At 26.7% G+C, this 15,355-nt stretch overlaps 3 pseudogenes; all 3 read right to left on the bottom strand.

The window, feature by feature from the left end:
- Nucleotides 1–6,025: 6,025 nt before the first annotated feature.
- LOC142327541 (cytochrome b-like) lies at nt 6,026–7,132 on the bottom strand (annotated as a pseudogene).
- A 4,167-nt stretch (nt 7,133–11,299) lies between these two features.
- LOC142328328 (cytochrome c oxidase subunit 3-like) lies at nt 11,300–12,366 on the bottom strand (annotated as a pseudogene).
- A 665-nt stretch (nt 12,367–13,031) lies between these two features.
- LOC142328327 (cytochrome c oxidase subunit 2-like) lies at nt 13,032–15,142 on the bottom strand (annotated as a pseudogene).
- Between the last annotated feature and the right edge of the window lie 213 nt (nt 15,143–15,355).

Raw genomic sequence — 15,355 nt, 5'->3', positions numbered from 1 at the left:
TTACATTTTTAATTTTATCATATTAGAGCTACGTGAACAAAAATCTACCAAGTCGGGTCAGGCCGCTAAGAAGAGAAGAAAGTACAAATATTTTGAATAACTTTTATTACTTTTCCCAAGACTCGATTGCACTTTATTTTATAAATGCCACTTAAATCATATACATTTTACCCATTATTTTAAATGTATTTTTATGATGATTGACTTATAAGATCTTCTGTTTTAGGCCATTTTTGGATTGATGTTTTGTGAAAGTGGTGGATGAGAAGCACAAACATCTAAGCATGGACTCTCGGAGAGTTTCGACTGGAGAGTCGAGAGCTTCGAGGCTGCGTTTTAGAAGAAACGCAGCCTCTTTGCAGGAAGCTGATTGCGAAGAAGATAATGGAGATACCGATGAAGATGTAGCACAGCGAAGGCAATATACGCGAAAGAAAAATACAATAAAAAACCCTATTGAAGAAATGTTTCTGGACATTTTAAAAACAAAAAGAGCTGACGAAAATAAATTGATTGAAGTTTTGAGGAAAAATAAAAATGAATGTGGTGACAATGAGAAGAAAAAACATTTTGCATTGTTAAACGCAGTCTCGTAGGAGAGTAATTTGGAAGTGCAAATCAAAATTTTACAAATTTATTAGGACGTTCAAAAACAAAATTCTGACAGAATGATACAATCCTCATATCTTCTCATATTATTTTGTATATTTCTCTCAACAATCGGGTCCGTCTGGGTAAGGTCAGTTTGGTCGCAGGTTAAGCATACAGCAAAATTATTCTCCTGTGTATATACATCTACAAGTTCTCAAGATTCCCAGATCAAACCCAAATATTCTGTCTTCCTACCACCGCTGAGTCCCCAAAACCAGGCTAGATAGCTACAAACACTCATCCGAATTCTTCTCCACTGTCATTACCTCCCGCAAGTCCTAAAAATTCCCAGATCACACCGAAATATTCTGTCTCCCTACAATCGCCGATTCCCCAAAACCCGGTATATTTTTCCTGACTAATGAAGATTCCGAAATACGACATTTGCCAGGAGTACAATAAGTGAGCAGTAATTTAATGGGTGGTAGTACACATCACCACCACTGTCACGACTTATACACTGTGCTAATTTGTTAATTTGCAGCTAATTAGTTATTAAAAAAATAAATAAACAGTTAAACTCGCTTATTTTTTGTTTATTTACCTTAAAGTTACAGCGAGTCATTCTTCAGCTGGGACAAACAATCGATCTCTGTTCGTATTTGTGAACGTTAATTCAGGTAAAGGCACAGTAATTCATCAAAACTTTCAACACTCATTCGAAAATATCGAAAAACTTTCTTTGGATGTTGTCGAAGTTTATGAAACAGTTTAAATTTTCCACTTATTAGCCTGTACAATATGTATAACCTTGTATAACCTGCACTCCAAAGGGAGTGTACCCAGTATTCTTTTTTACGATATTTCTTTTACGTCTCCTGAGTTCCCAGATAGTCTCTTCAAAATCCATACGGACAAATGACGCTTGGATTACAAAAACGTTTAGGGATTGTCATCCTTCGTGAGCGCACTCCACTTTGATTATGTGACGTGGCAGTGACAGAGACGTTTTTGTCACCGTGATAAAAATCACCGTTGCCCGCGCTAGCTCTTACTGATGTGGAACGTGCTTGCTGTGTGTTTTGGCTTCACGATTTGCAGTGAGCTACTGCAGTTCAACGTAATTTTCGTAGAATACGGTGAGGAGCCTCCTAGTAGCCATACAATTTACTCTTGGCACCAAACCTCGTTGAGAGAGGTTGTTCTGTTTAATGTACAAGTTCACCGGTGCGTCCACACATCCCTGAAGCTGCTGTGGAACAACTCAGAGAAAGCTTTGCACGTACTCTGAAGAAATCAACTCGACGTGCGTAACGTAAGACTGGCAATCCATAATGACAGTCTTTTTGTTTGGTGTGTATTTTGTAAATGATTGCACATAAAGCCATACAAACTAACCGTAGTTCAACATTATACAGATGACATCAAAGTTGCTCGGCTGCAGTTTTGTGAGGAAATGATGGATAGAATTGCACACAACGATGTATTTTTAGTGACCTGTCAACATTTCACATCAGTGGCAAGATGAATACCCATAACTGCCGAATATGGGATAGCGAAAACCCTCATGAAACTTTGCGGTACATACGGGATAGCCCTAAGATCAATGCTTTTTGTGCGCTATTCAAACAAAAATGTAAAATAGTTTTTGTAAAGATAATCATCTAAAATAAATTATTTAATTAAATGCATCAATAAGATATTTAATAAAAATTATTTTTAATTTTAATTAAATACTTAATTTATAAGAATTTAATTAAAATCAACTTTTAATTAAATTAAATAGGATTTTATTAAAAATAATTTTATTCATTTAAATAAATTTTAAAGTTTAAAAAACCTAAGGAATATAATTATATTATAATAAGTGTATTTAAAAATACATAATTATTAAAAAAAAAAAAAACCTCATGGTTTAATTCTTATCTTAAGGTTTAGTTTGGTAAAATAACTACATATGTTTTATTTAAGTATTTATTTTAGTTCTTTAAAAACAAATTTATTATTATACCATTGTTATTTATGATGTTAAGATTATTGTTGTTTAAGTTTACTTTCATATATTTAGAACCATTGTTTTTTTTTTTATAGAAAATTATGATAATGTAGGGGTAGCTTTATCTTATATTTGTGTGGCTTTTAGATATCAACTTTTAAGTTTACTTTTATATATTTTAACTACTGTTTTTTTATTTAAATTAGATAATGTTAGGGGTAACTTTATTTAATATTTCTTTTTCTTAAATTATTAGCTTTTGATTTTATTTACTGGTTTAAGCTATAATTAATTTAACTTCAGTTAGGGGTAGCTTAATATTTGCACAAGGGAGGAGATCCTTTTTTGAATGTAATTTGTTTAATTTGTTGTTTATAATTTTGTAGTTAAGGTTCCCTTTAAATATAGTTTTAAAAAAAAATTGATTTTTGCTTTAAAATTTAGCTTTAAATTTATAACGCATGTAAATTTTTGTTAGGTTAAATATCCTTAATGGTTAATTCTTATTTTCAGTGTTAAGGTTTTTTAATTTAATTTAAGTTATATTTTTTAGAACCAAAAAATGTTGTGCCAGCATTTGCGGTTATTCCTCAGGTTCAAGTATATTTTTTTAGAATTTAGTCTTATTTGGTTTTAATATTTTGTATTTAGGTGAAATTTATATAATAATTTTTTTTTTCTATGTAAATTTGAATTTAAACCAGGATTAGATACCCTGTTATTCTTAATTAGTAATTTTTTTCTAAGGTAGTATATTTTTTATAATTGAAATTTAATAGATCTGGCGGTTTTTAAATCTTTTTAGAGGAACCTGTAATTTAAATGATATTCCACGATTTTTTGTACCTTTTTTTCTTGTATATCTCTGTCGTTGAGTGTAATGAAAATTTATTTTCTTTTTCTTTTTAAAGATTTATGTTAGGTCAAGATGCAGTTATAAGAAGGTTATTATGGGTTACATTAATTTTTGTTTTTTGATTTTTTAATTTGATTAAATCTGAATTTGGATTTAATAGTAATTTTTTTTAATAAATTTTTTGAATTTTGCTCTAATTATGTACATATCGCCCGTCACTCTCATAAATTGAGATAAGTCGTAACAAAGTAGATGTACTGGAAAGTGTATCTAGAATCGGACTTCGGTTTATTCTTATTTACTATAAGATTTGTTACTGTTCAATTCAGTTGAGTCTGATAGGTTTTTTTTTGAAATTTTTTTTGTGTCTCTTTTTTTTATTTGATTTTCTTTAATTTAGTTAATTGTACAGTATTGGATAAATAAATTTTATTTTAGAATAATAATTTTTTTTAGTACCTTTTGTATCAGGGCTAATTAATTTTTTAAATTTATTTTTTTTCCCGAATAGTGAAGATCTATCTTAATCTGTATTTTATTGTGGAATAATTAATTATAAGTTTGGGATTGTTTTGATATGAAATTCATTTCTTTTTATATCTGGTTATCTGGTAAATTGATTTAATCGAGAATTTCTTTTTGTTAATTTTTTTTTTTTCATTTTTAAATTTTATATTAAGGTGGATAAGCTCTTTTTTTATATATAATTTATTTATTTTTTTCTTTTTCTTGTTGGATTAGAATCTTTCATCATTTAAAGTTCGTTGTAGATTAAATTAGGTTTTTTTTATATTTATTTTTTTACTGGATTTTAATTAATTTTTTTATTTTTAATTATGATTAAATTAGTAGATTTAAAAATTTTATTTATGAATTAGGCAAGAAATAATTTCGCCTGTTTATCAAAAACATGTCCTTTTGTAATTTATTTAAGGTTTGACCTGCTCAATGATTTAAATAGCCGCAGTATTTTGACTGTGCTAAGGTAGCATAATAATTAGTCTTTTAATTGAGGTCTGGAATGAATGGTTTGACGAAAATTATACTTTATTTTTGAAATTTAATTTGAATTTTATTTTTAAGTTAAAAAGCTTAAATTTAGGAGAGGGACGATAAGACCCTATAGATCTTTATTTTATTTAAAATTTTTTTTTTTAGTTTATTTTTAAAATTTTTATTAATTAAATTTTGTTGGGGTGACAAATAAAATTTTAATCTTTATTTTTTTTTACATTTTTTTTATGTGTATTTGATCCTTTATTTTGATTAAAAGATTAAGATACCTTAGGGATAACAGCGTTATAAATTTGGAGAGTTCTTATTGATAGGTTTGTTTGCGACCTCGATGTTGGATTAAAAGTTTCTGTGGGGTAGGTTTTACAGTTTTGGGTCTGTTCGACCTTTAAAATTTTACATGATCTGAGTTCAAGCCGGCGTGAGCCAGGTTGGTTTCTATCTTCTTTAAATTTATTCTAATTGGTACGAAAGGATTTTTGGTAATATAATAATTTATTTACTAATTTGGCAGATTTAAGTGCTTTAAATTTAGAATTTAATAATGTATTTTTACAGTTAGTAAATGTTTATTCTTAGTTCTTTTTTTTTATTTATTTTTATTCTTTTGGGTGTTGCTTTTTTTACTTTATTTGAACGTAGGATTTTGGGTTACATTCAATTCCGTAAGGGTCCTAATAGGGTTGGTTTATTTGGTTTGTTACAGCCTTTTAGAGATGCTTTAAAGTTATTTAGAAGGGAATTTTATTTTCTTGTTTTTGGAAATTATTTGATTTATTTTTTTGTACCTATTCTGGGTCTTTCTGTTTCTTTAATTTTTTGGTTAATATTTCCTTTTAGTTTTAATTTTGTTGGATTTTCTTATTGTCTTTTTTTTTTTTGTTGTTCTGGTTTGGGAGTTTATTTTATTATAATTGCTGGTTGGTCATCTAATTCTGTTTATTCTTTATTGGGTTGTATACGTAGAATTTCCCAAAGAATTTCTTATGAAGTTGTTTTTTTTTAGTTATTTTTTGTTTTATTTTATATTGTGAGTCTTTTAATTTAAATTATTTTTGTTATTTTCATGATTTATTTTTTTTTCTTTTCCTTTATTTATGATTTTTCTTTCTTGTATTTTAGCTGAAACTAATCGTTCTCCATTTGATTTTTCTGAGGGTGAGTCAGAGTTGGTTTCTGGATTTAATGTTGAATATAGATCATTTAGATTCTCTTTATTTTTTTTATCAGATATAGAAATATAATATTTATGAGATTTTTTACTTGTTTAGTTTTTTTAGGGGGTGATTGTATAAATTTTTTTTTTTATTAGGGTTATTTGTCTTATTTATTTTTTTGTATGGGTTCGTGGTTCTTTTCCTCGTTATCGCTATGATAAATTAATATATATATGTTGAAAGAGCTATTTGCCTGTTACTTTAAATTATATTTTGGTTTTTATTTTTTTTTAGGATTTTTTTTGTTTTTCATTATTTTAAGGTGAAAAAAAAGTTAATAGTATTTTATACTTTCCTATAATTTCAAGTTATATTGCTTTGAGCTTATTAACTTGTAACTTATAACTTATCTCATATCTTTGTAGACATGGGATGGATGATAAAAAATGAAAAGTAAATTGTGGTTAGGATTTGTCCTGTAATAATATATGGTTCTTCTACTGGTCGTGCTCCAATTCATGTGAGTAAAATAAATGTATTTACTATAGTTCAAAATATTATTTTATTTATTGGGTAGAATGATCTTGTTTGGAATTTCATTTTTATTGAAAATGGTATTGATATAATAATTATAATTGATATTATTAGTGCTACTACTCCTCCTAATTTTCTAGGGATAGATCGTAGAATTGCATATGCGAATAAAAAGTATCATTCTGGTTGAATGTGTGGAGATGTTCTTAGTGGGTTTGCTGGTGTAAAATTTTCTGGGTCTATAGTGAGGAATGGATTTAAATTAATTATTATTGTAAAAATTATTATTGTTATTGCTATTCCTAAGATATCCTTTGTTGTAAAGTAGGGGTGGAATGGAATTTTGTCAATATTGTTTTTCATACCTAGTGGGTTGGATGATCCGGATTCGTGTAGGAATATTAGGTGTAACATTACTATTATTGATAAGATGAATGGTAAAATAAAGTGGAATGTGAAGAATCGATTTAGTGTAGGATTGTCTACAGCAAATCCTCCTCATACTCATTGTACTACTATTTCTCCTATGTAAGGAATTGCTGAAATTAAGTTTGTAATTACTGTTGCCCCTCAGAAGGATATTTGACCTCATGGTAGTACATATCCTATGAATGCGGTTGCCATTAATGTTAAAAGAATTAATGATCCTGATATTCATGTTTTTTTTAATTTAAATGATCCATAATATATTCCTCGTCCTGTGTGTATAAAAATTAGAATGAAGAATAATGATGCACCATTTGCATGAATATTTCGAATTATTTATCCGTAATTTACCTCTCGGGTAATATGTACAATTCTTTTAAAAGCTTTATCAATTCTTGGTGAATAATGTATTGCTAGGAATAATCCTGAAATAATTTGAATTATTAAGCATATTCCTAGAAGTGATCCAAAGTTTCATCATAATGAAATATTTGATGGTCTTGGTAAATCAATTAAGAATGAATTAATTGGTCTTAATTTACGTATTGATTTAAACATAAGTTTTTTTAAGTGGTCCTTCAAATGTTCTTACGATGTTATTTACTGAGATTATTGTAATAATTAAGATAAATATTATTGTAATTGTAATATTTATTTTATATATTCTAAAATATTTTCTTGTTGATTTTTCTTCAGTTAGTTCGGTTGTCATTTCCTTTATTTCATTAAGTTTAGTAATTATTTCTGTTGTTGGGTCTAAATTTCTTATTATAACAGAAATTAATGTAACTAATATTCAGATTAAAAAAATTTTTGTTCTTGGTTTGAATTTTTCATTTGATGCAATTCTTGATATATATATGAATATAATTATTAGTCCTCCTACTGTTGTTAAGAATATAATATAAAGATATCATGATGATTTAATTATTATTGAATTATTTCTGCACATTAGGGCTGTTTGGAAAATTAGTATTGATCCTAGTGATATAGGGTGTTTAAGTATTGGAGATATAATAATGTTTGATAAAATTAAATATTTTGTGAAAATTCAGTAAGTATTTTAATATAAAATATTAGTTTTGGATACTAAAGATGATTTTTTCTTTACTGATTTTGTTTAGATAAATTTTTTTTAAATTATGATTTACAAGATCATTGTTTTTTTTAAACTATCCTAAACTTTACTTATGATAATTATTTATTTTTTTGGTTATTTTTTTAGATTAATTATTTTTTTATTTGTTCGTAGGCATTTTCTTTTATGTCTTTTGGGGCTTGAATATTTATTACTTTATTCTTTTTTTTTTATTTTTGGATTTATAGGTTATTTTGATTTTGATTATTTTTTAGTTATTTATTTGGTGTTTGGGGTTTGTGATGGTGTTTTAGGACTTTCTTTATTGGTTTTTTTAATTCGTAATTCTAGAAGAGATTATTTAGATAGATTGACCTTATGTTAAAATTTATTTTTTTTCTTTTTTTCTTTAATCCTTTTTTGTGTATTAAATAATTGATTTGTGTATTTAGTGGGTTTGTTTTTTTTTTTTTTTTTTTTTTTGTTTCTATTTCTTATTTTTTTATAATTGATAGGGTTTCATATATTTTTTGTTGTTTAAGTGTTTGAATTTTTATTGTTGTTTTGTTATCTGTTTATTTACATTATTATTTTGATTTGTTGTCTAAGATTTATATTTTTTGTTTTCATTTTTTATTATTTTTTTTATTTTTGGATTTTATTGTTATTGATTTTTTTTATTTTTATTTTTTCTTTGAGTGTAGAATTTTTTATTCCTTTATTTTTGTTGATTTTTGGGTGAGGTTATCAGCCTGAGCGTTTAAGTGCAGGATTTTTTTAAATTTTTTATACTCTTTTTGGTTCTTTCCCCTTTTTATTTAGAATTTTTTATTTAAATAGTTTTTATGGTTATTTTAATTATTTATTTTTTGATTTTTTACTGAATAATTATTTGATGTTTATTATTTTATTTTATTTTTTGATTAAGTTTCCTTTATTTGGGTTTCATTTATGGTTGCCTAGGGCTCATGTTGAGGCGCCTACTTCAGGTTCTATAATTTTAGCGGTGTAATATTAAAGTTGGGGGGTTATGGATTTATTCGTTGTTTAGGTTATATTTATTATTTTTTATTTAATTATGGTTATTTTTTTGTTAGTATTTGTTTATTTGGCTGTTTTTTTGTAAGAATATTTTGTATAATTCAAAGAGATTTAAAGGTGCTTGTTGCCTACTCTTCTGTTTGTCACATAAGTTTGGTTATTTGTGGATTATTTACTATATCCGGTCTTGGATTTATTGGTTCATTATCTTTTATAGTTGCTCATGCCTTTGTTTCATCTGGTCTTTTTTTTTTAATTGGTATTATTTATGATCGGTTAGGAAGCCGAAGATTCTTTATTGTTAGGGGGTTACTTAACTATTTACCTTCACTTAGTTTCTTTTGATTTTTGTTTTGTGTTATAAATATATCTTGTCCTCCCAGATTGAATTTATTTTCTGAAATTTGTTTAATTATTTCTATTTTAAGATGAAGATTTTTTTCAGTTATTTTTTTGATATTTATTTTATTTTTTTCTGCTTGTTATAGAGTGATAATTTTTTCTTTAACTCAGCATGGTTTATATTCTGGTGATTTAATTTTAATTAATTCTTGTTGTGTTCGTGAATTTTATGTTCTTCTTCTTCATCGTTTTCCTATTTTTTATATAATGTTTGACTTATTTTTTTTTTTTATTTTGCTTATTTATTTTAATTTAAAATTTTGATTTGTGATGTCAAAGATCTCTTTTTGAGGATAGGCTATGTTTTTCTGCTACAATCTTTTTTTTTTGGTATTTATTTGTTTGAGTATGATCTTGTTTTTTTTTTTGAGTGATTATTTTTTTTTTTTAATTCTTTTTCTATAAGTTTGATTTTTTTTTTTGATTGAATTTCTTGTTTTTTTATGTCTTTTGTATTTTTAATTAGAGGTTGTGTTTTATTTTATAGTTTAGGTTATATAAGGGGTGACTTAAATTTAGTTCGTTTTTATTATTTGGTTTTTATATTTATTTTAAGTATGTTTTTTTTTATTTTAATACCTGATTTTATTTGTTTATTGTTGGGTTGAGATGGTTTGGGGCTGGTATCTTATTGTTTATTTATTTATTATCAAAATAGAGTTTCTTTGTATTCTGGTCTTTTTTTAGGTAGTCAAGATATTCGATTTATAGGTGGGTTGGTAAGGCAATGTCCCTATGTGAGTTCAGCATTTTTTGTTTCTTTAATTTGTTTATGTGGGTTTCCCTTTTTTTCTGGATTTTACTCTAAGGATTTTATTTTAGAGTTTTTTTTTTATTTGATTATAGAATTTTTTTTTTTTTTTTTTTTTTTTTTGTTGGTGTTACTTTTATTTACAGTTTACGTTTAATTTATTATTTATTTTCTTCCAATTCTTTTTTTTTCCTTATATTAATTTTTGTTACAGTTTTTTTGTAAATATTTCTCTTCTTTTTTTATATTTTTCTTGTTTATTTGTTGGCTCTTTTATGTTTTGGTTATTTGAGGATGATTTTTTTTTTGTTTTGTCTTTTGATTTTAAGTTGATTCCTTTGTTTTTGTTTTTGTTTTTTTTTTTTTTTTTTTGTTTTTTGATGTTTTGAGTTTTTTATATTTTTATTTTGGTTTAATTTATTTTTATTTTTTCAGTTCTATGTGATTTTTAAGATTTTATTCTTCAGGTTTTTTTTTTAAATCGGTTTTTTAGTTTTTGTTATTTTAGTTATAGACTAGTTGATTCGGGTTGATTAGAATATTTTGTTTCAGGTGGTTTAGTTGGATTTTTGCAATGGTTAGGTTTTTTTTTTGATAGGTTTACTTTAAATATTCTTAAGTTTTATTTATTTATTTTTATTTTTTATTTTTTGTTCAGATAGCTTAATTAAAAGCCTAACATTGAAATTGTTATTATGAATTTTTTCTCTGGACATTTATAAAATTTATTTATTTATACATTGAAAGTGTATTGTTTTTTTTAAACTATATAAATAAGAATAAAGTGATTTCACTTGAATGGTAGTTAGCGGCTCCTTTTCTTTTTATTCTTTTAACTGGATATAATCATTTTTTTCATTAACAGTGAATAGCTTCTATTTAGCTTCAGTTAAATTGAGTATGAGGATTATCCTTAAAATTAAGTCGAAATTAATTGTAATTTTACTTCTTTACTCTATTTAAGAGAAATTGATTATTCAATAATTTTTATTTGCAAAGTAAATGTTATATTTAACTATTCTCCTTAATTTCTTCATTCTAGTATTCCTATTTTTCATTCATGTATAAGTCCTATAATTAGAATTAAGATTGTAACTGTTGATGAAATTAGTCATTCTTCTATAATTATTATTTTTGTTGAGAATATTGGTATGATTATTGAAATTTCAATGTCAAAGATTAAGAAGATTGTTGCAATTAGAAAGAAGTGAGTAGAAAACGATTTTCGTGTAGATGATATTTTTGAAAATCCACATTCGAATGGTGAGTTTTTTTCTCGTCTTATTTTATTTTTTTTAGAGATTAATATTGTGAATATTATTATTGTAATAATGATTGATCTTAGTGAAATTATTGTTATTGTAATTTTAATTATCTTTTTAATTTTATTTAATCTATTAGTTGGAGGCTAATTATACTTTTTGTACTTAAAAGATTATTATTATTTTCCTCATCAGTAAATTGAAAGATATAGGAATAATCAAATTACGTCTACAAAATGTCAGTATCAGATTGCTGCTTCTAAGCCTAGATGATGTCTGGCTGAAAAATGTATCTTTATGCATCGTACCATTGAGATTATAATGAAGGTTGTTCCCACAATTACATGAATACCGTGGAATCCTGTAGTTAGAAAGAATGATGATCCATAAATTGAGTCTGCTATTGTGAAGGTGGATTGTTGATATTCTCATTTTTGTAAAAATGTAAAGTATAATCCTAAAATGATAGTTAGTATTAATGATTTGTTTGATATTGATAATTTATTTAATAGGATTCTATGATGTGCTCATGTTACTGTAATTCCTGATGAGATTAAAATAATTGTGTTTAATAGGGGAACTTCTAATGGGTTAAATGGTTTAATAGATTTTGGTGGTCAATTTATTCCGATTTCAATTGATGGTGCTAGTCTTGAGTGAAAGAATATTCAGAAAAATGATACAAAGAATATTATTTCTGAGACAATGAATATAATTATTCCTATTTTTATTAGTGATTTTACTTTGTTTGTATGATTTCCTTGAAATGTTGCTTCTCGTGTGATGTCTCGTCATCATAATATTATTGTTATTGTTGATAAGGTTAATCCTAATATTATTAAGTTATATTCTTTTGTTTGAGTTCATTTTACAGTTCCTGTTAATATTGTTATTACGTTTATAGATAACATAATTGGCCATGGTCTTTTTGTTACTATGTGAAATGGATGATTTTTTTTATAAGGTACTTCTCTAGAATAAAGAGTTACAAGTGTGGCAAATACATATGCTTGAATTATTGAAATTGCTGTTTCAAATGCTGTTAAGGGTATTTGAATTGGTATAATGAATACTAAGATTTTAATGGATGATGTGTTTCCTAATAGGGTTATTAGTAGGTGACCTGCAATTATATTAGCAGTTAGTCGAACTGCTAGTGAGATTGGTCGAATAAGATTTCCTGTGGTTTCGATTAGAATTATTATTGGTGAAATAGCTGAGGGTGTTCCTTTTGGTAGTATGTGCTTGAATATATCATTTGTGAAGTTTTTTCATCTGTATGTTGTAATTATAATTCATCTTGGTAATGCAATTGACATTGATACTACTAAATGACTTGTGGATGTGATTATGTAAGGGATTAATCCTACTATATTTCTGATTATGATAAATATAAAGATTGATATTACTATGATTAAAATTTCTTTTTGGTGAGTTATTAATTTAAATTTATTTATTAGTTTTTTTCTATTATTTTTATAATTATATTTATTCGAGGTTTTTTGGTTCAGTATCATTTTGGTAGAATTATTGTTGTTATTATTATAATTATTCAATTTCTTTGTAAAAGTTTAGTTATTGGATCAAATGTTGAGAATAGTCTAGTTATCATTTTCAGTTAATATTAAATTTTCTTTTTTTTTTCTTTTTTTTTTTTTTTATTTGTATTTAGGTTAGTTATAAAGAATAATTTTGTTATGTTTATTATGATTGTGGCTGTTGTTATTATTAATATGATGTTTCATATAATAGGAGATATTTGTGGAATCAAGATGCACATAAAATGTATTTTTTATTTGACAGTTAAATGTTTTTTTTAAACTAGCTTCTTTCATTAAGAGTATTTGATGTTTACTATATTTTGGTTTAAGAGACCATTACTTTCTTTCGGTCACTTAATGTTTATTAATTTTATGTTTTTATTCATTTAATGAATGATTTTATATTAATTCTTTCTATAGTGATTGGTATAAATCTGTGATTTATTCCACAGATTTCTGAGCATTGTCCAAAAAATACTCCTGGGTTTTTAGTTATTAGGCTGATTTGGTTAAGTCGTCCTGGGATTGCGTCGATTTTTACTCCTATTGATGGAATTGTTCAAGAGTGGATTACGTCGGATGATGATACAATTATTCGAATTTGTGTTGAGAATGGGATAATTATTCGGTTGTCTACTTCAATTAGTCGAAATGAAGATAAGTCATTTTGTGGTTTTATATATGATTCAAATTCTATTTTTTTAGAGTCTGAATATTCATAAGATCAGTATCATTGATGTCCAATTGTTTTAATAGTAATTGATGGTTTAATTACTTCTTCTATTAGGTATAAGGTTTTAATTGATGGAATAGCAATAAAAATTAAAATAATTGCTGGTATTATTGTTCAGATTGTTTCTATTATTTGATTTTCTGTTAATATATTATTTGATAATTTATTTTTTGTTATTGTTGCTATTATAATTGTTACTGTTACTGTAATAGATAATAGAATTATTATAGTGTGATCATGGAAATTTAATAGTTGTTCTATAATTGGTCTGGCTCTATTTATTATGTTAAATTTTATTCATGATGATATTTCTAAGGAAATTTTTTAAATTTATTAATGAATTTTAAGTTCATGGCAATTTTCTGCCACTCTTAGAATGGCTTAGATACTAGTGGTAGTTCATTAAAAGAGTGTTCAGGGGGTGGTGTAATTGAAAATCATTCAATTGAGGATGATTTATTGTTTTTAAAAATTGTGATTCGTTTGAATGCTATGGCTTCTCATATGATGAATATGAATTTTATAATTCTGATTATTGAAATTAATGATCCCATTGATGAAATTGTGTTTCATGTCATGTAATTGTCTGGGTAATCTGAATATCGTCGTGGTATTCCCGCTAGGCCTAAAAAGTGTTGTGGGAAGAATGTTAGGTTTACTCCTAAAAATATGGTTGAAAATTGAATTTTTAATCATTTTTTATTTATTCTTATACCTGTTATTAGTGGAAATCAGTGAATGATTCTTGCTATAATGGCGAATACTGCTCCTATTGATAATACGTAATGAAATGTACGGGCCGTTCTTCTTCCAGGAGAAAACTATAAATGATATCATTTATCTGTACATGCTTGGAAAATTTTCTAATTCCTCAGACGTTCATGACCAAGGTGGACGCAACCACCTCACTACCGCCTAGAAGTCTCGATTCCCAATCGGTAGATTGTTCGTGAAGGTCGAACTGCATGGCCACCTCACTCCCCAGATTTTACCCCACTAGGTTTTTGCTTGTAGGGTTTTACTGAAGATCGGGTTTATGTATCGCTTTTGGCAACTGAACTTGTTGAGCTAAAACTTAAAATTATCGCCGCAGCTGCAGAGGTAACGCCCGACTAACTGGCTACAGTCTGGAATGAAATCGACTTCAGATGGGATGTATGTCGCATTACAAATGGAAGCCATATCGAACTAAGGTTAACTTGATGTGTTTTTCTGTGAAATGATATCTCAACCGAATCTGTAAGTTATCTCAATAAATTTCTATACGCTTTTAAAGTTGTGAAGTTCTTTTTGAATCACCCGGTATTCCTCTTTAATCTAGTGTATAAGGAAGGTGTGGAATAGGTTAAAATTTTAAATTTACAAAAGTCTTGGTGGTTGCACACGATGTGTGTGACCAAATATTATCGTATTGCAGAATTATCTGTTCCGTGGATTGTCAATCACGATATATATGTCTCCTAAGATGTTTTAACGATTCTACATATCGCAAAGAAATTAAAATCGATCCAACTTCTACTCGGTAATGTGTACACGTGTACTGTCAAGAGATTTGCGAAGGTTTGTGTTTTGCATTTTTTTTTATTGTGATGAATATGTCAGTATTCCATGCTCTGCCGTTTTTAATCTGAATCGTAATGATGCACCCATCTTTTAGATTATGATGAATTTCTTATTACCACTAATTTTTTCCGCTGTTAAAAGTCAATCACTGCTCGTTATTTTAGACACGTTAACACAGCAGGTATTCTCTACTCCATAAAAACATTGACTTTTGCACTTTAGTAGTAAGTAAATAAAAGTACACGATGGCAACACTTGTTCTTTGTGCGCATTTGTTTTCCCGTTACGTTCCAATGTGCAATACATTTCAGCTGCTGCTCGAGTAAGCTAGCAATATAATTTACTAATAATGTGAACTGATAATCTGTTTTTGGTATGTGTCTGAGTATCGCTGTATTTAGTTATAATAA

The sequence above is a fragment of the Lycorma delicatula genome, chromosome 7 (genome assembly GCF_047948215.1).
Source record: "Lycorma delicatula isolate Av1 chromosome 7, ASM4794821v1, whole genome shotgun sequence".
In the NCBI taxonomy this organism is placed as follows: domain Eukaryota; kingdom Metazoa; phylum Arthropoda; class Insecta; order Hemiptera; family Fulgoridae; genus Lycorma; species Lycorma delicatula.
This window is presented reverse-complemented; position numbering and strand designations above follow the sequence as displayed.